Source organism: Marmota flaviventris, chromosome 7 (assembly GCF_047511675.1).
Source record: "Marmota flaviventris isolate mMarFla1 chromosome 7, mMarFla1.hap1, whole genome shotgun sequence".
Classification (NCBI taxonomy): domain Eukaryota; kingdom Metazoa; phylum Chordata; class Mammalia; order Rodentia; family Sciuridae; genus Marmota; species Marmota flaviventris.
Window position 1 is genome coordinate 17,276,437 of NC_092504.1, and position 22,390 is coordinate 17,298,826.

At 37.9% G+C, this 22,390-nt stretch overlaps 1 protein-coding gene across 1 annotated transcript in view; it reads left to right on the forward strand.

Moving 5' to 3' along the window:
• The first annotated feature begins 2,014 nt into the window (after positions 1-2,014).
• The window catches only part of LOC114095200 (cytosolic beta-glucosidase), a 188,811-nt gene continuing 168,435 nt past the window's right edge, over positions 2,015-22,390 (forward strand). The window contains exon 1 of the mRNA XM_027938386.2: positions 2,015-2,058. The gene's annotated coding sequence lies outside the window, so the exon portion shown is untranslated. The remainder of the gene's footprint in view (positions 2,059-22,390) is intronic.

Sequence of the window (22,390 nt, forward strand, 5' to 3'; positions counted from 1 at the left end):
ATATAGCCACAGTACTCAGAATGACACATAGAGCTATTAGGAAAGTGGAAAGTTTTAAGATTAGTGGCTTAAGCATTTGCCTTAATAACCTAGAAAGAGAAAAACAAATTAAGTTGAAAATAAAAAGAAAAGAAATACTAAAGGGTATAATTAATTTAAAGTTTGATATCCAAATGAAGCCAAAAGTTGGTTCTTAAAACAAAAATCATAAATTTGATAATTCTGTAGCTAGACTGATCAAGAAAATAGGCCACATAAAAAACTAATATAATAATGGAGATTGAAACAAAAAAAGGGATGTTATAAATAACTTTATGATGATATACCAAAAAAACAAAGCAATAAGGATGAATTCCTTGAACATGTATTACCAAAACTGATTCAATAAGACACAGAACCTTGGATGACTCTGAATAAGTTAAATAAATTGAATTTAAATTTTGTTCTACAAGATAATCCCAGACCCAGATTGCTTCACTGGTACATGCCATCACTGTTTAGGCGTTAATTATTCCAATCACAGACACAACATCCTGGGACACGGAAGAAAGGAATACTTCCTAGATCTGTTATGAAGCCAACACCACAATGGTACCTAAACCACACAGATTGTTGCCAAGAAAGAAAACTACTACTTCTTGAACAAAGGTATAAAAATTATTTACAAAATATTAGCAAATTGAATCTAGCAATATATGAAAATATAATACAGCATGACCTAAGAATGCATGGTTGATTCAAAATTTAACACTTAAAATTGATCTATTTGGGGCTGGGGCTGTGGTTCAGTGGTAGAGTGCTTGCCTGGCACTGGTGAGGCCCTGGGTTTGATCCTCAGCACTATATAAAAATAAATAAATAAATAAAGGCATTGTGTCCATCTACACCTAAAAAAGAAATATTAAAAAAAATAAAACTCATCTAATTAATTATTAACAAAATAAAAAAGGTTGGATAATGATATTATCAGATACAGTGTTATGGTTTAGATATTACGTATCTCCCCAAAAATGTATGTGTGAGACAATGTAAGAATGTTTAGAGGTGAAATGATCAGGTTATGAGAGTCTTAACCCAATCTGTGAGTTAATCCCCTGCTAGGGATTAACTGAGAGGTGACTGTAGGCAGGTAGGGTGTGACTGGAGGAGGTGGCTCGCTGGAGTGGGCCTTTGGGTTTATATTTTGTCCTTTTTGAACAGAGCTCTCTCTTCAGCTTCCTGGTGCCAAGTTCCCAGCGACTTTCCTCCTCAACATCCTTCCGCCATGATGTTCTGCATCACCTTGGGCCCTGAGGAACGGAGTTGGCCAGGTGTGGACTGAGACCTCTGAAACCCTGAGCCCCCTAGATAAACTCATCCTCCTCTAAAATTATTCTTGTTATGTCTTGTTTGGTCACGTCAGTGAAAAAGTTGACTAAAACACTTGGAAAATTTTGCATGCCATTGTATGATAACAAAATGCCTCATAAAATTTAAAATAGAAGAGCATTTCCTCAACTTTATAGGAAGTATTTGCAAAAACAAAACAAAGCAACAAAAATCAAAACATGCATATAATTCCTGATGAGAGAATGCCCATACACAAAATCCTAGGGCTGGAAATAAGAAAGAAATATCAACTTTAGTTGTATTGGAAGCATAGGTCTGTTACATAGACAGGAGGCAAATAAATCAGGAAAGAACCCAGTCTTCCTGTGGTGATCAGGGAAGTGATAAGGTGAAGGTACAAAGTCCAAAGGAAATCCACCAAGAAGGTCCCAGGAAGAGTGAGAGAGGGCTGTGGTTTGGAGAAGTGCCACTAACAGTCCACATGTTAGGGACTTGGTCTCTGTGGTGGTGCTATTGAGAAGTGCTGCTAAAATTAGGAGGTGTGGGACCTAGTGCAGGGTCCTTAGGTCATGGGTGTGCCCCCAGGGAATTATGGGAGCCTGGGAAGTTCTTCTTTTTTGCTTTCTGGCTCATGAAGGGAGTGGTTTGTTTCCCCATGAGCTGTCTTTATTTGCTGCCCTCAAAGAGAAGTAAGTAGCCACTGGAGTATGGGCTGGAAACTTCAGAAATGTGAGTTACAATAAGCCTTTTGGTTTCATAGAGTAATCACCTTGGGCATTTTTAAAGTAGTATCAGGAAGCTAACTCAGGATAGCAATATCTCAAGATAAAAGTTACTTTATGAAAACCAATTGTATCTTTACATCAGTAGAGAACAATTGGAAATTGCAGTTAAAATGCTCTTTACAAAGGTTTTCAAAATCTTGTAATAATTAGGGATAAATTTAATAAGTGTGTTATGCAAGTTGAAAGAATATAAGGTCAAGACAAACTCAGAAAAAACAATTGTATTCTTAAAATACTAGGAATGCACAATCAGAAATAGAACATTGAAAGCTACCATTTTGAATAGCAAGCATCCTACAAAATGAATTTGCATATATTTAGTAAAATATATGGAAAAAAACCTTCACAATAGAAAAGCATGAAACTACTGAGGGAAGTTAAGGAGCACCTAAGTGAGTGGAAAGAGTTTCCATATTCAGGGGTTGGAAGGACCTCTAGTTTCAGTGCAATCATAGTAAAAGTCCCAGGAGACTTTTCTGTATAAATGAGCAAGTTGATACTAAGTATACGTGAAAAAGAAAAGAAATTGAAAAGAATCATCAAACATAGAAACATCACAAGACTCATGTTATCTGATGTTTGGATGTACTATACTGCCACAGTTAGCACAAGAGTATCACACTGTTATAACTTACCATTATGACCTGGTAATTTCACTCCTGGATATTGACCTTTGAGGAGTGAAAAATGTATATCCAAATGAAACTTGTTTATGAATGTTTATAGCTGTTGTATGGTGAGCAAAAACTCCAGATAAGAGTCAAATTCTATGATTCCAATATACAAATCTTTAGAAAAGTCATACTTAATTTGCAAAGACAGAAAGAAAATCACTGTTTGCTTGGGGCCAGAGTAGATAATAAGGATTGACAATAAAAGAGAAAAACTTGACAATTATTGGAAAAGGGACACAAGAACTTTTGGTCGCGATGGAAATGTTCTTTATCTTACATTGGTGTTTCCATGGGTATATCAATTTTCATTACTGCTTAAACCCCTGCCATTAAAATTGAGCACATTTGATTCTAGGTAAATGTGTGCTTTTTGTTGTTGCTTTGTTTGTTTTTGCTTTTGGTACCTGGGGTTGAACCCAGGGGTGCTTATCAACTGAGCCACATCCCCAGCCCTTTTTAAATTTTATTTTGAGACAGGGCCTCACTGCTTAGGGCCTTGATAAGTTGCTGAGACTGGCTGGCTTTGAACGTGGTGATCCTCCTTCCTCAGCCACCTGAGTTTCTGGGATTACAGGTGTGCACCACCATGCCCCACAACAAATGTGTTCTTTATCAAGGTGATTTCAAAGATGTTTTAGAGCTCAAATATTAGTTGGAAACCTCTAATATGTTGTGTATATTTGTCTTTCAAGGAAGGGAGTTCAGAGCAGAGACTATGTGGGGAAGACCCTAAGTGCATGGAGACTATGGGAATCTATTCTGGAGTATAGTCACACAACTGGGAAAGTTAGTCCAAGCACCTGGCTTCTAAGACCCAGGCCTGTGTCAAATCTGATGGAGAGGGAAGTGTTTACTAATCCAAGCCTAGAGAAGGTGTCTCCATGGAGAGTGGAGGAACTCAGGGAGTTGTCTCTCTGCACCCTCTGTATCTGAGATCACTTTTGGTGTCTGTGGCTGTTGCTCTCTCCCACACCCTTTCCTGCTGATCTCTAATTGTCCTAACTAATTTCATTAATCGTACAATTAATGAGTCAGAGAGAATGTATAATTTTGTTAGCTAGTGTCAAATTACTTTTCAAAATTATTAAATAAATTATATATTCAAGTAATAAAATAAGAGAAAATAAGTAGAGCAGTGGCGTGGATCAGTGTCGGCCCACAGATGCTGGTTTGGTGTCAGTATCTATAGGTCTAAAGGGCAACTCTCTGAATTTATTTAAAGTTTAAAACATTAAACCTAGCATAATGTATTTATTACTTGTGTATCCAAATACATGCAGGAGAATCAAATCATCCTTGGGATTAATAAGATGAACTTGAAATTTGGCTAAATCTAGGGAGGAAAGGTAGGAAAAGGGGAGGGTGAACACAAGAGTGGTGGGAGTTCATGACAGTAATGTTTATAATTTTTGTAAGGATGGTATATTTCATCACAAGATATAGAAAATACCAACTGTGACTGTGTTTTCATAAAACCCTGGCACCATATCTGTGGGCATTTTTTTTCCATGTAGACCAATTCTGCAACTCTGTGGACACCAATCGAGTGTCTTGCAAAATCCCATTCTTCAATTCAATTCAATTCAACTTAGACCCTAGCTACCTGAAGTTAACACAGGGTAGATGCTCATTCCCTGAGACTGCCCTACTTCAGATGCTAACCACAAGTCCCAGGCCTCCCCTGGTCCTGATCGAAGAGCTATAAATAGGGGATCCCCAATATTTCCACCTTGGATTTGATAATCTGCTAGAACAATGCACAAAGCTCAGGAAAACACTTCATTGACTATTATTGGTTTATTATAAAGCATCCCAACGAACAGTGGTCGGAGAGGTAGCAGAGTGTGTTCAATGGGTCCCCAGCTTCTCTTCTGTGGAGCCTGGGTATGCCACCTTCCTGGGACATAGACGCATTCACCAACCCAGAAGCTCCCCAAGCCCTGTCTTGTAGGAGTTTTCATGGAGGTTTTATCACATAGGCATGACTGATTATTTGCTCAAACTTCCAGCTTCTTTCCTGTCCCTGGAGCTGAAAATTCTAGGCTTTTCATCAAACTTTGTTCTTTCTGGCTACCAGCCTGAAACTATTTACAAGTCACTGGCACAAAAGACATTCCTGTCACTCAGGAAATTCCCAGGGATGTAGGAGGTCTGTGTGAGGAACTGAAGATAAAGGCTGAATGTGTATTTCTTATTATATTATAATACCATATTATGGTGTTCACTTTATATTGATAGCTATAATTTTTGTAAGGATGATATATTTTATTAAAAAATACAAAAGAAGCAAAAACACAAAACAAATAATCTCTGGGAATTGTTTTAACTCATGGTGCATAATTCCAATTGAACGGCAAACAACAACAACAACAACAACAACAATACCATGGTACCGGCAGCCTGATTTCAAAATAGGGCAAGGAGCACTGGCAAAATGGCGGCCAGTGGAAGTAGTTTGGAGTTGCATTTTCTCTCATTTTTATATGCCAGCTGATAGCACATAAGTTACTAAATAAAGATTCCCAAGTGCTTTTTAAGCCATAGTATTCTCTATCTTAAATCTTTTTCATATCTGATCATTCTTATAATTTCTTACTTTTTGCCCATGATTGTGATTTTCTCTTTTCTGCAACATGTGAAAGATTCTCATTTTACATTGTTTATTCTACAATTTCACCATATGAAATCTTCAGAGGTTTAATTGTGCTATTTCTGCTGATTTTTTGTTCATTTTATTTCTAATAGTGAGTGTGATCTAGCGCAGCACTGAGAAACTGGCTTTCATTTAAGAGAGCCCAGTTTGTGCTCTTTGCCAACTTCTGTGGTGAACATGCTCCGGTGGTTGCCAATTTCAAACTGCCAGCTGACATTGAGAACGTGAAGTTGGGAAGAGATCACACAATGGCCTCTCTCAAGCCAGTCTGCACCAGCCGGCTGCAGCCCTCCTCTGCCTTCCTGTGTAGGAGTCTTACAGATTGGGGTGGAGAGTCCACCTCTTAGGAGGAATTTGCCTTTGTTTTGTTAGGTACCTGGAACTGTTCCTAATGTCAGGCCACTTTACATTAATTTCTTAGTGTTTTTGGAGTGTGAAGATAGTTTTGAATTGTATCTCTCAGTCTATGTGAGACTTGCTTCTTTCTGTTATTGTTTTTTTAATATTTTTATTTTTAAAATTGACAAGAAATAATTGGTGTGTATCTATGGGGTGCAGTGTGATGTTTTGATATACCTCTTCATGGTGTGAAAATTGCTTCTGTTAACAGATTCTCAAAGATGTCCTCCCCCCCCATTCAAGGTCAAAAAAAGTTTGCTAGTTATTGTGCAAGGCTGGTTTTTTTTTTTTTTTTTTTTTTTTTTTTAAATCCAGTCTCTCATGCAGGGCACAACCCTATAGGGTCTTGTCTTTATTTAGCATCTTCATTTCTATTCCCTGTTCTGTGAAGACATAAGAATTTCACTCATCAAATCCAAAGACTCTTGCTTTTTTGGAGGCCAGCCAATATTCTTGGGGCAGCTGCCAGTTTTAGTGCCAGTTTATTAGTCTAGATTCTTTCTGGGATCCTTCACTTCTGAATACTTTCTTATCCTTTGTGAGCTTGGCTATGCCTTAAAAATGATTTGGAAGAATTGTTGATCCAGTATTTTAAGTGTTTTGAGAGGCCAGGTTTTCAGGATAGGTTGGTTTCAATATATCTAGATGCAGATTTCCCATTTTAAATGCTTAAAGTGCCATCTACTTTTTAGGGTATCTATCTTCATGTAACAGATATGCCAAGCTTAGTATTTTTAAAATAATCAATTTCATCAGTGGTCAATGTTCATGATCTGTGGATTAAGAGTTTGGACAGGGCTCAGCAGGGTGATTCTTCTGTTTTCTGTGATATCAACTGGGGTCACTTGGTATTTTTCAGCTGGGGGCTGGCCTAATTTGGAGGGTCCCAGGGATTTTAATACCCTGAGTGGTGCCTTGGTGGGGATAGCTGGAAATCAGGACTGAGTTAGTTTGCTTTCTCTCTATGTGGTGTAGGGCCTGTCTTCACTGTTATAGTTAAAGCTTCGTCCCAGGGTTTCATAAACTGACTTCCAGACCACTCACGTATAATCGAATCAAGCCTTTATTGAAGCACACCGGTAGCAGCTGACCAGGACATAAAGCTGTTCCCCTGATCAGCCCCAAACAATTGCAAGGGCACTCCTTATAAGCCTGAAAACCACAAAAGGGACGTTCGGGGGTCTAGCCAATGCAAGCAAGCCAGGTTACAGAAGCAGGACAGTGCAGTCAATCGGAGGGAAGCCTAACCAATCACAGTTAGCCCAGTTACACCAGTTACAGAAACAGAGCCCTATTACCCTAGTTACAGAAACAATAGGTAGTTCCGTGTTCTTAAAGGTTTCTATAGCAAAAGGAAAAGAACATCTTGCCCCAGTCATGGCATGGTTGTTTTACAGGATGAAGTCATAAAACAAAATGGAGTCACATTTGCTCCTACTATCACATCACGATCTTGCCAGCAGAGCCACTAGGCTTCTTACGTGGTAGCTCAGACCTCAGAGAATGAGTGTTCCAAGACACAGGATGTGGGAGCTGCCAATTTCTAGATCTGGAAATTGGGTCTTTGTCACTTCTCTCACATGCTACTTGTATTCTATCACATTCAAAGACTTCAAGAGTTATTTGAGCCCAAATTCAAGAGGAGGAGGCAATTCAAAGGTTATCCAGTCCCACCTTTTTTCCTTGAAAGATGAAGAAACCAGGGAGCTAGAGAGATCAAAAAACTTTCTATGGTCAAAGTGTTGTTAGTGTCATGATTTGGACCTGGTGCAGCATAGCTTAGTTTCTGCATATGAAATTGTCCAACTGGATAGACCCTGGAAGTCACCAATACAGAAACTGGTAGGAAATTCAGAAGATGGAAATGAACATGGTACCTAGAAAGTATGCCAACAGATAACAGACCATGGTTTTATAAAGCAGTTTGTCTGAAGTTCACTATTTCCTAGGTGGATGTCCCAGTAAGGGAATGAGAAGTGATATTTAGAAATCCAAAAGATAATTAAATGAGTAGACATTTGTATAGCACTGCATTATGCCAGGGACTGAGGCACTGCTGAGATCCAGGTAAACTCAGTACAGTTCCTGGCCTTGTGGGGCTCAGGAATTAAGAAGGCAGAGAGTTAGCCACCACCTATTTGTCAATAGGGGGTAAGGTGCTAGAAACTGGATAATTATCAAGAACAACAGAACTCAGTCCTAGAGGTACTGGAGTTTGGGGATGTTTTCCAAGGTGAGGACTTGAGTGTGTAACAAATATTAGATGAAAACCTAAACCTATTTACTGTTGCCAGATAGATGAACATGCAGAGAAGGGTGCTGAGTTCTGGTGTTAGTGGCTAAAAGTCCTTCAATTATTGAGGATTTGCTCAGAGATTCTGAACAGAGAGACCACATTTTGGGAACAAATTTTTACTCCTCACACATCAGATAGAGCAGTAATCTCTAGGGTGTATAAAGAAGTCAAAAAGCTAAACACCAAAAAAACACAAATAACCCAATCAACAAATGGGCCAAGGATCTGAACAGATACTTGTCAGAAGAAGATATACAATCAATCAACAAATGTATGAAAAAATGGTCATGATCTCTAGCAATCAGAGAAACGCAAATCAAAACTACTCTAAGACATCATCTCATTCCAGTCAGAATAGCAGCTATTATAAAGACAAACAACAATAAGTGTTGGCGAGGATGTGGGGAAAAAGGTACACTCATACATTGCTGGTGGGACTGCAAATTGGTGCAGCCAATATGGAAAGCAGTATGGAGATTTCTTGGAAATCTGGGAATGAAACTACCATTTGACCCAGCTATTCCTCTCCTCGGACTATACTCAAAGGACTTAAAAACAGCACACTACAGGGACACAATCACAACAATGTTTATAGCAGCATAATTCACAATAGCTAAACTGTGGAGCCAAACTACATGTCCTTCAGTGGATGAATGGATTAAAAAATGTGGCATATACACACAATGAAATTTTACTCAGCAATAAAAGAGAATAAAATCATGGCATTTGCAGGTGTTGGAGAAGATAATGCTAAGTGAAATTAGCCAATCCCCCCAAAAACAAATGCTGAATGTTTTCTCTGATATAAGGAGGCTGACTCATAGTGGGGTAGGGAGGGAGAGCATGGGAGGATTAGATGAATTCTAGATAGGAAAGAAGGGTGGGAGGGAAAGGGAGAGAGCAGGGGATTAGCAAGGATGGTGGAATGTGATGGACATCGTTATACAAAGTACATGTATGAAGATTTGAATTGGGTGTCAATATACTTTATATACAAACAGAGATATGAAAAATTATGATATATAAGTGTATTAAGAATTGTAATGCAAAAAAAAAAATAAAAAACAAAGTACATGTATAAAGGCATGAATTGGTGTGAATATACTTTATATAGGGAGATACGAAAAATTGTGCTCTATATGTGTAATAGGATTTGTAATGCATTCCACTGCTGTTATGTATTTAAAAAAATAAAATCAATAAAAGATAAAAGAAAACAACAACAACAACAAAAACAATAGTGGACGTTGATAGCTTCTTCTGGGTTGGGCAGGGCACAGAAAGATTGTCCTTCAGGGGTTCTTCTGTATCTCCCTTTGCTTTAGGCCAAAAGTTTCTTACAAGTAGCTGGAGCTAATACACATGTAGTCCAGGGTTGAGGCATTAGGAGAGTAGCCAGACCAGCTGGGGTAAAGGGTGGCTAATAGCCCTTAGGGGGGTCCATAACTCCTCTTTCTTCCTCATGACTTTCTGGTCAAAAGTTCTTGTCTCTTAATGGCTAGCTGTGTCCCACAGCTGCTCTATGATTTCTAGTTCAAATCAATTCAAAATCTTACAGGAGTTTGAATAGACCTTTCTCCAGAGAAAATATAGAAGTGATCAAGGAGCATTTGACTAGAGGGCCAACATCACTGACCATTAGGGAAATGCAAATTAAAATCACATTGATATAAAACGTCTTATCCATTATGATAGACACACTCAGAAAAACAAAATAGCAAATGAGGATGTGGAGAAATTGGAACCATCATCCACCATTGGTGGGAATGTTAAATGGTGCAACCACATGGAAAACATTGTGGCAGTTTTCATAGAATCACCACATGACCAGCAATTCCATTCTGGGCATAAACTTCAAAGAAGTGGAAGCAGGGCCTCAAAGAGATAGCATACTCTCATGTTCATAGCAACTTTATTCATAATAGCCAAAAGGTGTAAGTGACCCAAGTTCCCATCAGCACATGAATTTATAAATGGAATGTGATATAGACTGCTAATGGAATATTATTTAGCCTTAAAAAGGAGGAAAATTTTGACTCATGCAGCAACATGGATAAAGCTTGGGGACATTATGCTAAGTGAAATAAACGTCATAAGAAGACAAATACTGCATTATTCACAAGAGAGTCTACAGTAGTAGTCACAATTATAGAGACCAAAAGTAGAATGGTGGTTGCCAGCATCTGAGGTGGTGGTAGAATGGGCAGTTGTTTAATGGGTGCAGAGTTTCAGTTTTGCAAGACTAAAAGCATTTTGATGATGGAATGTGGTGATGGTTGAGTGACAGTGTGAGTGTGCTTAATACCTGTGAACTGGGTACTTAGAGATGGTTAAGATGATCACTTTTATGTCATTTGTATTTTATCAAAATAAAAAAATATATATAAGGTCTACCAACAACACATGAACCAAACACTGTGGTGAGCTGGAAAAGCCTAAAACCTGCCAATTTGCACATTTGATCATTTAGTAATAGCTGCAATAGCCAACGTGGGACTGATAATAACGAAGTTAGCTTGATCTTAGCAGTAATGAGTCAACTCAGAACTATGATTTTTATTAACTTTTGGCTATTACTCAAGTAGGAAAAAAGTTACAGTTTCTCCCCCCTGAGGTCCAATTTTGTAATTTCATCTGGATTCATACTGTTGTAAACTTCGGTATAATAATTGATAGACCGATTTGTTACATTTGTAAAGGAAAGTAGTCTGTCATAAAACAAAGAAAAACCTTGTTATTCAGGAGAAGAAAAAAGTGAATTTTAAAGCTTTAAGAGCAAGAATTTAAAAAGTGGATATGTGAAAATATGTATTTTTTATTGCTAGAATTAAAAAATAAGAAAAAGAATCCACTTATTCAGCTAGTAATTATACATGAGTATATATGTATATATACACATGTGTATTTATGCCTTGTTCTTAGGAGGAGCATCCAGATGGTCTCTTTTCCTCTCTCTGTAGATGGACGACTTGCTGAAGTCTGGAGACTGAGCTGAGGTTTCCCATTATCTCAGAGTGGACTTCTAGAAAGGACCTTCTTTCTTCCCTTCTAACAGTAATCTTTGAGGAAAGGGGAGTGGTTGGAAGCCTCCATGTTCGTAGCATTTTCCAGCAAAGCTGTTCAAATTCCAGTGCCCTCAATGTTCAAGTAAACAGAACAGTCACACCTAAGGCCCCATCAGACGGGCACTTACGGTACGGCTGCAGACACAGGGATTCTGAGGGCAGGTACAGTGAGTGAATTTGACTGCAAGTGCTTACTAGAGTACAGTCTAAAAACAGAGAACTTTGGTAGCTGTTTTCATTTGGATTAAATTTTAAATTATTTTATAACTGTTTCCTTGTATATGATTATTTTATTTCACTGTAAGTCAAGGTTTGTAGTGTAATAATGAAATGTAACTTCTGAATTAGCAGTTTAAATAGGGATGCTGCCCCATTTGAAGTGAATTGAAATGAGCATGAATTCATATCATTCTTTGGGGTTAGGGTTGGGGTCAGGGGTGACTTCATTTTTAGCCCTATTTACCGACATGGCCCAGGATCAAGGTCATTCTGTGGTGTGTTCTAGTGCCCAGAAGCACCACAGCTTTTGGAAAATGGTCAATTCCATGTGTAATTTGGAAGGTAGGATGTGAGACTGGAGCATCTAGTTGTTCCAGGAAGCAAGAAAGCTCTCCAAGATTAATGGTGCTATGTCAAAAGATCACAGGAACCAATTTAAGGTGTACCTGAGTCAGTCTGAACACCCAAAGGAGGATAATGGCTCTGGTCAATTGACACACTGTAAATCTGAGAAACTATTAGTCCATAATGATGTACAAAAGAGAAAAACGAACTTAAGTGCTGAGTCTTGTTATTCAATCTTGTTGATGTTACTGACTAATTTATTGTACTGCTTAAGAGAATAGAAACAAAACATGCACATACTTAAGCTCAATGCATTTTCTGACTCAGGAAATATGAATAGAATGATACCCATAATTGGGACCTTAAATCATTCATTTAATGATGAATACATCATTCATGATGTATTCAAATTAAATTGTGTAAGTGTACATAGATGTTAGTACATGAATGAATAAAAATTATTAGCAAAATATATTTAATATTGATCTAACATATAATATGATTTATTTATGTATGTAATTTTCTAGGACCTCCCCATGGGTACCAAAATTTGAGGATTCCCAACTTCCTATATAAAATGGCCTGATATTTGCATATAAACTTTTGCAGATCCTCTTTTATTCTTTAAATCACCTCCAGAGTAATTATAATGTAACATAAATGCTCTGTAAGTAGTTGCTATACTGCATTGTTCAGGGAATAAGACAAAGAAAAGTCTACGTGTTCAGTACCAGTGACATTTTTTTCTTTGGAATATTTTTGAGATAAGTTAGTGTAAATTGAATCTATAGATGTGGAACCCATGGACAAGAGGGGCCAATTGTACTTTATAGTTTTATGTTTCTAAAAATGAAGAAAATTCAGGAGTCATTAGATAAAAAGGATTTAAAGTTATATTTCTTGGGATGTCATCAAGTTTGAAGGTCTCTAGAGGTAGAAGAAAAAAGACATTCATTAACTTTCAGTTTATCAATTTGAGTGAAAGAAATATTGCTAGACTCAAGGCTTAGATCATACAGATAACTTGAATCCATTGCAATAAGTAAATGATCCTATAAGACTTATGAAGTCATGGATGTAACAAAAAAAATTCAGATTCAGCAGATCATATTAGAGAGATATATATATAGCATCTTCCTGGTGTAGATTTCTCAGTGATGCCAAGCAACAGGCACGGCCATTGGTTTTATTTATGTGAATGAAGATTTTTTCAACCTGAGAAGGTTTAGGGGTATGTATACAAACATTTAAGACCTTAGAATTAAGACTAAATCAAACCATTTTAGAATTAGGATTTTTATGTTAAAATGTAAATTGTACCTAATATTTTGTATGCTAATAATAAATTGGAGAATCTGGCCTAATGGAGTGGCAGTCTTTTAGATCCTATGGAATGGGCATTCAAATAATATATTTATATTTATGACTAAGAAATAGTCTATGCAGTTATATATATCTCATCTAAAAAAACATTAGGGTTATCTCTTTATAAGCATTGTATATCAATGCTCAGGAAAGTTCTGTTTATTAGATTAGAGCATTTAAGATTTTTTGTTTTTCAGTACTGTGGATTGCATCCGGGGAGATTTACCACGAAGCTACATTTCCAGCCCTTTATATTTTTTTGTTTAGAGTCAAAGTCTCACTTGATGGCCAAGGCTGGCCTCTAACTTATGATCCCCCTGCCTCAGCCTCCCCAGGAGCTGGGATTACAGGTGTGGACCACCACACTCAGATTTAACTGTAGTATTTAGTAGGAAAATACTTGAGTTGATTCAGCCGCTCAAGGTTCCTCTGTCCCAGGGAATCTTTCCTCCACACTGTCACTCCTGTGTTTGTTCCCTGACACCTAACTAACTGACCTACAAATGGCGACCCTGTTTTTCACAAGGCTATCTAAACACCAGAGGTTATTTAGTCTCCTTGTGCACAGGCTTTGGCTGAACCCAGATGAACTTCCTAGGGCCTCCTTCTCTGTTCCTGTCTTGGCTCAGGCATTCCATGAAGTGGCACATGAGGGGATAGTGTGACCACAACAGGAGCTGACTGCTTTGATTTTCTCACATCACATTATCTTGTTGTGCTGTGCTCTCTTTTTGCTACTGGGGAAGCTGGTGTGATAACGGACTCCATGGAGAGGGCAGGAGACTCACCCACTGACCGAAGTCTATATGAACTTTCCCTCCAGGGGTTTACCTCTGTGTCCCAGTCAGTCTATACTTGCTTGTTGGATAGGCCAAGGCCTTTCAAATGGTATTAGTAATAAAAGTAAACTGCTTCAGGAATAGATCACTTTCTGGGGAATAAAGACGGAGCTCAAGGTTCTTATATTCTGGGGCACACTTTCGACAGGTTTGTAAATTCATAAATATCAAATATCATCTTGTATTTTTTTTTTGACCTTCACCATTTCTGGCAAAGTAGAGAAGGGAACCTATGGCCTTAAAGAAGGACTAAAGTAATTCCTCAGCAAATGAGGGTGCAAATAGCTGAGACCTTCCAAAGACCAGGATGGACATGGGAGCAGCAGTTCTCTGCTCTGGGGGACTTGGGCCCCTGTAATCATCATGAACAATACATAAAGACTCCAGCTCACATTCCTGCTGCTTCTTGCAAAAATGGAGAACACAGTAGTGCCATTTACAAACTCTCGTTCTGACTATAATTACCCTTTTGCATATATATATGTGTGTGTGTATGTGTGTGTGTGTGTACCTACATATGCATATATATATAGGCTACCACATCAATAATGTGTTCCACAGCAACATGTTCTTTCCAATGGGAGATTGGGTTCATGTCAAGTAATTTTGGACCAAATCTGCCTTGCACCTACATGGACTGTGCCAGTGAAATTCTCTCAACCCCTCGGATGGCTGAATTGTGCTTAAGATCATTCTTAGATATGTGTGTATCTCATTGTAAGTATTCCTGCTTATAAACCAGAGGCCTGTGAACTCTAGGTCTTAACCACATCAAAATTACCATAAAAGCATGGTGGATTCTTTTATCATTTATTTATTTTGCAATGTTGAAAATTGAATTCAGAGTCTCACTCATGCTTGGCAAGGGCTGTACCAGTGAGTTACATCACAGCCCAAGGTGAAGTTCTTTAAATTGAAGATAGCTATTTAAGATTTGGAAAGGGCAGAAAGGGATTCCTAGTTTCTGTTGCTCTGTAACAGATATTTAAAATATTTAAAATGGAAATAGATTATTGGCTTGGGACATTCACACCTGGCTACAGGGAGTCCACAATAAAGTCTCAAAGACCTGAGAGGTAGGGAACAGTAACCTCAGAGTCACTGGTTTGAACTAGAGGACCACTGGTTAATTTTGTGACAGCCAATAGCAAGGTCCTTATTCCTTGTCTCTCCCTGTGGCCACTGTCCTGGACGGGCTCTTAGAGTGATTACAAGCAATGACCAGCTTTGAAAAGGCAGATTTATAGCATGGTTAATGTCCAAGTAAAAACGGGTGAATTTTTTTTTTTCTCCGTAGGGGCATTTGATGTGAATCTCTTCCTCTGAACAATCAGCAGAAATTCTCACATGTTCCAAAGAGGTTAGAAACAAAATATCTATTACTAAAGAAACACTTGATTTCATACACCCCTGCTCATGTATTATAATCCCTTAGAATATCTAAATATTTTACTGGATATGTACTATGTATACTATTAATTTCACTTTAAGATAGCTTTTTTTCCAAGACACACACACACACACACACACACACACACATTTAAACAAGCTCTCTGGGATCCCTGCTTTGTGTGAGAGCACTTCCTGTTATTTTCTTCACTTTCTGTGACTCTGAATATTGTCTCCTGTACCCATACAGCTGTGACAACCAAGGGTTACTTTTCCAGGATTCAGTGAATGCTCTCATGTTGAAGGTTGACTTCAGGGCTCCACGGCTTTGAGTACCCATATCCCTTTAGACTCTGGTCAGAGCATTAAATACTTCCCAGCTAGTTCCTTATAAAATGATTTTTGAAATCTGGGGGCTGGGTGTGTAGTTCAGTGGTAGTGGTACAATGTGCATGAGGTAGCATGCATGAGGCCCTGGGTTCAACCACCAGCACCAACCAAATAAATAAAAATAAAAACCTGGCATTTTGAATTCTCTGTTGGTTTTAGTGAAGGAGAGGTTTGTGAATCCAGCTGCAGAAACAGTTCATTACAAAAATTTTCTGAAGTTGAACCAGACTACTCTCCCATAAAAACCCCTGCATGGTTAAGATGTGTTTTTAATTTCATGAGGCGTTGCTGTATTATTTCATTTTCCATCATGTTTTGGGGGGTTTTGTATTTGTGTTGACAGGTGAGATTTGTCTGTACTTTTTCTTTATCATATTGTCCTTGTGTAGTACCTATGTCAACATTACACTAGCTTCATCAAATGCTTTGGGGACTCTTCCCACATTTTCTATTTTTTGATAAAATTTATGAAATACTAAAATGGAAATTTGATGGATCGTGACTGTGAAACTGACATAGTGCTTCCTTGTGGAACTTTTTTTTTTTTTTCGATATTGGGGATTGAACCCAGAGGGGCTTTAGTACTGAGTCATGTTCTGAGGCCTTTTTATTTTTTATTTTGTGAGAGGGCCTCTGTAAATTGCTGAGGCTGGCCTTGAACTTGTGATCCTTCTGACCCAGGCTTCCCAGTTGCTGGAATTACAGGCATGGCCCACTGAATCTGGCTTTTTTCCTTTCTTTTTTTAGTACCAGAGATTGAACTCAGGGGCACTTGACCACTGAGCCATATCCCCAACCTTTTCTTTTTTTGAAACAGGGTCTTGCTAGGTTGCTTAGAGCCTTGCTGAGGCTGACTTTGAGCTTGTGTTTCTCCTGCCTTACTTTCTTATGTTGGATGCCTAGAATTAGTTTTCCAGTTCTGTTTTTCTAATATACACGTATTATAAATTATGATACATACTACACGTTCCTCCTTCAAATATCATTTTGTTATATCCCAGAACTTTTGATGTTGTAGTATTTTAAAATCATTCAGTCATAAGTATTCATTAATTTTGATACTGATTTATTTTAGTTTTATGATCTACCTACATATTTTTAATCTTTGACTTATACTTCAGTTATTCTAGTTAAACAAAATGGTTTGGGCTGGGTGCTATGGCAAAGGCCTACAATCCCAAAGATTTGTGAGGCTGAGGCAGGAGGATTGCAATTTCTAGGCCAGTCTGGGCAACTTAGTGATATCCTGTCTCAAAATAAAAAAAAAAATTAAAAGGACGGGGAATGTGATTCCATGGTTTAAAATAAGAAAAAGAAAACAAAGTGGTTTGTATGTGATTGTTTTTAAAAAGTGTGAATATTTACTTTATGATTTAGAATACAGGAGACTTTTTAAAAATAGATATTCCATGTCTTTTCCACTTTTAAGTTCAGTGTTTGACGTGTGCCCTTAGATCAAGCTTGCTAATTGTGTTGTGTAAGAGTCCTCTATTCATGGGCATTTCTTTTGCATGTTTTAGTTACTATTGAGAAATGTGTTTTAAGTTGTTTGCCATGATGGGTTATTCAGGCAGTTCCAAATCTTTTCCCAAAAGGCTTTAGACGTCTTTATTTTATTTTTTTTTTCCAGCTACCATAATAGTACATAGTAGCTATTTAAAAACTCATAATTATAAAAATATGGCAATATATAAGGTTGAGAATAGCAAGTGACTGGGCCCCGAATTTCCACATAGTCACTGTCGACAGTTTGGTATAGAATTCTTCCAAAACAAGTTTTCTAGTGGGGTGTGTGTGTATGTTCACATGTGTTTCCGGGAAGTTTTATTATTAGTGCTTGTAAATGGGGAGACTATGTTGGGGTGACATTGAAAAGATCAGTCATCACCACCATTTCATAGAAGAAGGTCATTTTAATACTCCCCAAATGAAATGTAGCCTGGATGCCCACTGGATTCTCCCAGCCTCTTGACCACTAGACAACTTTCTCTTAACCTTGCCGTCCAATCTGTGGAAAACTCCAGAACATTCTAGATTTCTTTAAATTCCCAGGTAGCTTATATCATCATGGATGCCTCTTGACTTGAATTTGAGATCTCTCTGGTTAGTCAAAGTGACATGTGGCTTCTTCCAAAGCAACAATAATAATCTCTCCATAGCATTCTTGAGTTCAGGACACAGAGCTGAAGGCTGTGGTGGGGTACGGACAGGGCAATGGAATACAGTGCTGCAGAAAGGGGATGCACCCAGCTGAGAAGTGCAATTACCCAGCGGAGCATCAGATAGCTTGACTCAAGCAAGTGCTCAACTTCCACCCGCTAGTGACACCCCTCGCCCTCCTTTTTCACCATCTTTTGTCTCTTTAACCTCCTTCTTTCTCCTTATTTTACTGCTTGCTCCTTTTCTGTCTCAAATAATCAAAATTTCCTCCTTATTTCATTAGGGATTATTTAACATTCAATTATTGTGAGGCCTGGGTTTGGTGGAATATGCACGCTTTTCATCATTTTTTTTTTCTAAAGAGGAGTCCTGAAATTAGCTGTTGGAACAGACAATCCTTTAACACTTTGATATGGAATAATATTCCCAGGAGTGGGATTGCTGGATCATATGAAAATTCCATTTTTAATATTTTAAGGAATCTCTGTATAATTTTTCCACAGTGGCTGCAACTATTTTACATTATCACCAACAGTGCAAAGTTTCCAGTTTCTCTGGACACTTGTTGATTTCTGTTCCTTTGACAGTGGCCAACAATGGATTTGAAGTGATGTCTCATCACTGCTTTGATTTGCCCACCAGACAATGACTTCTCCATTTCGGTCTTCCATCTGTCTTCCAATTTACATGTGAATTGGGAGATATAGAGAACTCATGTTTTTACACTCTGAAGGTCAGTGCAGGTAACGATTTTTACTCCGAAGATCAGTGCAGGTGCCAATAAAACACAGAATGCCTAATTAAGTTTGAAATTTCAAGAGAACAATGTTTTTAGTGTAAATATGTCCCCAAACTGCAGAGGACATATTTATACTAAAACATTTATACACACTATTTGGAACACACTTAAAATTAATTATTCAACTGAAATCCAAATTTAACAGGGTACTCTATTTTTACTTGCTAAATATGGCGACACTAAGTGCTGGGCGCCAGGTGCTGTTGTGGCTTATGCACTCTGCACCGAATGTCCTGGTGCACTCTTTCTCACAGGGAAGCAGCAGACCGGCAGTACCTCCAGCAATCGCTGTGGCCTTCAACATCAGAGTCCTTCGATTCTTCAACTTCTCACCAGGTGCCCACTTAGCTCTATGATGGAGGGAGTGACTTACCCCTGTCATTCATGCTGGAGTCTGGGGACAGTGAGAGATCAACATGGATTCCAGAACATCCTCATGGATTCCTCTTACCTTATTGATTCCAGTTGATCCTTCATGTTCATCTCTTCTTCCAGATTACTGGCCCTGCTGACTTCAGGCCATGGCAGAGGAACAGCCTCACTTTGATGATCTAATCTGTTCTCAAAACTGCATAAGACCAAATCCTTATAAGGAACCACACACACAGGTACACACACACCCAACCTCCCACTAATTCTACTGCTCTGGAAAAATCCTGAGTGACAAAGACTGAATGAAGTGAGTTTATGTTCATTTTTATATGAGGACACTGGATCTCAAAGATAGTAAGTAACTTGCCCAAGGTTATATAAATAACAAGTGGCAGAAAGAAGCAATATTCGATCCTCATCTACCTACATCCCAAAGCTATGGTCAGATTCATCTGTCTTAGGAAATGCAACAGGGGAATCACACATATGTGAAATATTAATTGATTGATGAGTGTCACATTCACAACAAGCAAGGTAATTAATCTAATTCAGCACTAGTGATTAGGTCTCGTTAATACTATATTTAGTAAGTGAGCATCTAATTTCTTTTAAGAGACATAGATAAATTGGAGGAATTTTTAGAAGACCAACCAACCAGAGAGGGACTTAGGAAGAGAAAATGTTAATAAAATAACACAGGCAGTGAAGTATACAGCAAAGAACAAGAGTTCCAGTGAGAGCCGTAGGGACAGAGCACACAGTTTGCAGAATGTGGAAGAAAAATTGAAAAGCCCAGGATAATATAGAAAAATTTTAAGATGAGAAAACACATCACTGCCATTTTAAAAACTGTCAAAGTTGCATACAATTCTCAAGCTACCAGTTGAAGATGAAGTATCTCCAATTACTGCAAATAAGTGAAATTGCTCACACCAATGGCCCCACCCCCACCTCTTACTCTCACATTTCATCAAGTCTAAGATGCACTTCTTCTTCATGTTTTAACATCTCTGAAATTAAGATGAATCTTTTTTTTAAAGTCTCTCTCACTACTTTCATTTTTTTAGTCATTTAAAAATAACAGTGTATATTAAAATCAAAGATGCTCTATTATTTGTAAAATACAGTAGTTTTTTACTCTTGGGAAAATTAACTAATATCTGTGTGCCTCAGTTTCCTTATCTCTAAAGTGGGGCAGAAATAAAACCTCTCATATATAAGGGTGTTAAAAGGAATAACCGAGAAAACTATATGATGTGTTTATAGAAGGGTAAAAGTTTTCTATTGACATAAAGACACACATAACAGCTCACGCCAGAACTTGATGGCTTAAAGCACTAATCATTTATCATTCTAGCATGGTTGATCACTGAATTAAGCTGGGCTTTCTGGGGCTTATTCATGCATCTCTGGCCAGCTGCACATCAGCTAGGAAGCTTTGCTCTTCTTGTCTGGAGCCATAAGTAGAACAACTCTGTTTCCTGGGCTCTTTGTCTTCTGGCAGGTCACCTGAGTTCCCATAGCAAGCTTTGGAGGCCTAGGCTCAGCTGGCACAGTGTTATACCTATTGCCTTCTGTTGGCCAAACCATGTCACAAAGCGAGTCAGGATTCAAATATGGCGACATGGATTCTACCCATGATAGAAGGAGCTGAAGAGGGTATGGATATAGGGCTGAGGCTTGGAGAATTAGAGATGTTTTAATAACCAACGAACCACAAACCAGGTTCAATAAACCTTGCCTGTCACTACTATCATTAATGAAGCCCTGCAGGAATGATAAAGGGAGTCAAACTGGCTCATTCCAACTTAGTGAAGGAAAAAGCAGAGCTTTACTGTGGGCGTGAGTGCTGGCTGGACTGGCCAGAGCATCTGACATGCACATCACAGTCTCAGAAGCATTGGGTTCTCCTGGGATTTAAAAGATGAAAAGACATTCAAATCCAACTGCTCTTACTCTCTTTTCTTAGTGAGGAGAAAAATGAGTTCAAGGGAGGTAAAATGACCTGTTCAAGGTCCTATAGCGGAGGAGCCCAGCTGCCCTATTCCCACACCAATGCTCTCTCATAAAATGCTGCTTCCTTCTAGGTATGAGTGTGAGGGGCAACAAAGTCCTAATTTGTTTTGAGTCTACAGCAAAATAAAACCTCTGATGAACACAGTGGAATAAAATGACCATTGCATATAGAATCATAAATGTGTTAACAAAACATTGTGCCACTTTGAATATAAACTTTTAGACTGTTGGAATTTATAAGTTCTTTCCAATGATGTCTGAATATTGTATAGTACCAAAGTGATTCTCAAGTTTCATGACAGCTATCTCTTACCATTTCACATGTATGTACAATAAGTGGATATTTTATTGGACTTCAGTAACAATAGGTAGTACATGAAATTCAGATTCTTTCTAAGAAGTAGGCAGGGATAAATCTCTGTCGGTTCAAGGTAGAGACAATGAAAATGAACTAGTTAGTATTTAAATACTTAGTAAATTTAATTTACTATTTTCAAGAATAAAGACTGTAAGTGGACTTAGAGAATTACTGGCCTCAAAGACACTGAAAATATTTTTTTAGTTAAAAATATTTTAAAATAAAATTCACCAATCAAAGTTAATATTAAAATGTTCAACTAAGTACATTTATTATTTTGCCTCCTAATAAGCATCCCACACCATGTTTTGTACTAATATTTGGAGAAATGTATATATGTTATTTGCTCATATTTACTCAAGAGTACATTTATTAGAGATTAGTGAGAGAATACTGGAGTTGGACTCAGGAGAACTGAGTTTGGAAATTACACAGCCCTGATCATCACCTAACTTCCCTGCATAGAAGAGTGAGGTTTTTAAAAAAATTGTTTTAAATTTATTTTTTTATTCTAATTTGTTATATGTGACAGCAGAATGCATTTCAATTCATATTACACATATAGAGCACAAAAATTTTTTGTATCTCTGGTTTTATACAAAGTATATTCACACCATTTGTGTCTTCATACATGTACTTAGGGTGATGTTTATTTGTTTTTATTCTTGAAATTGAACTCAGGAGTACTTACCACCGAGCTACATCCCCAGCCCTTTTTTGTTTTGAGACAGGATATTGTTTGTTGCCCAGGATGACCTTGAACTTACCATTCTCCTTCTGCCTCTGCCTCCTGAGTTCCTGGGATAACAGGCATGTGCCCCTGTGCCCAGCATAGAAAAGTGATATATTTTAATATTTTCTGTAGTGCAGGTGTGTAGGTAAAATTCAAAAGAGAAGTTCCTCATTATTCCACAAAGAATTTTTTTTGGTCCTCATT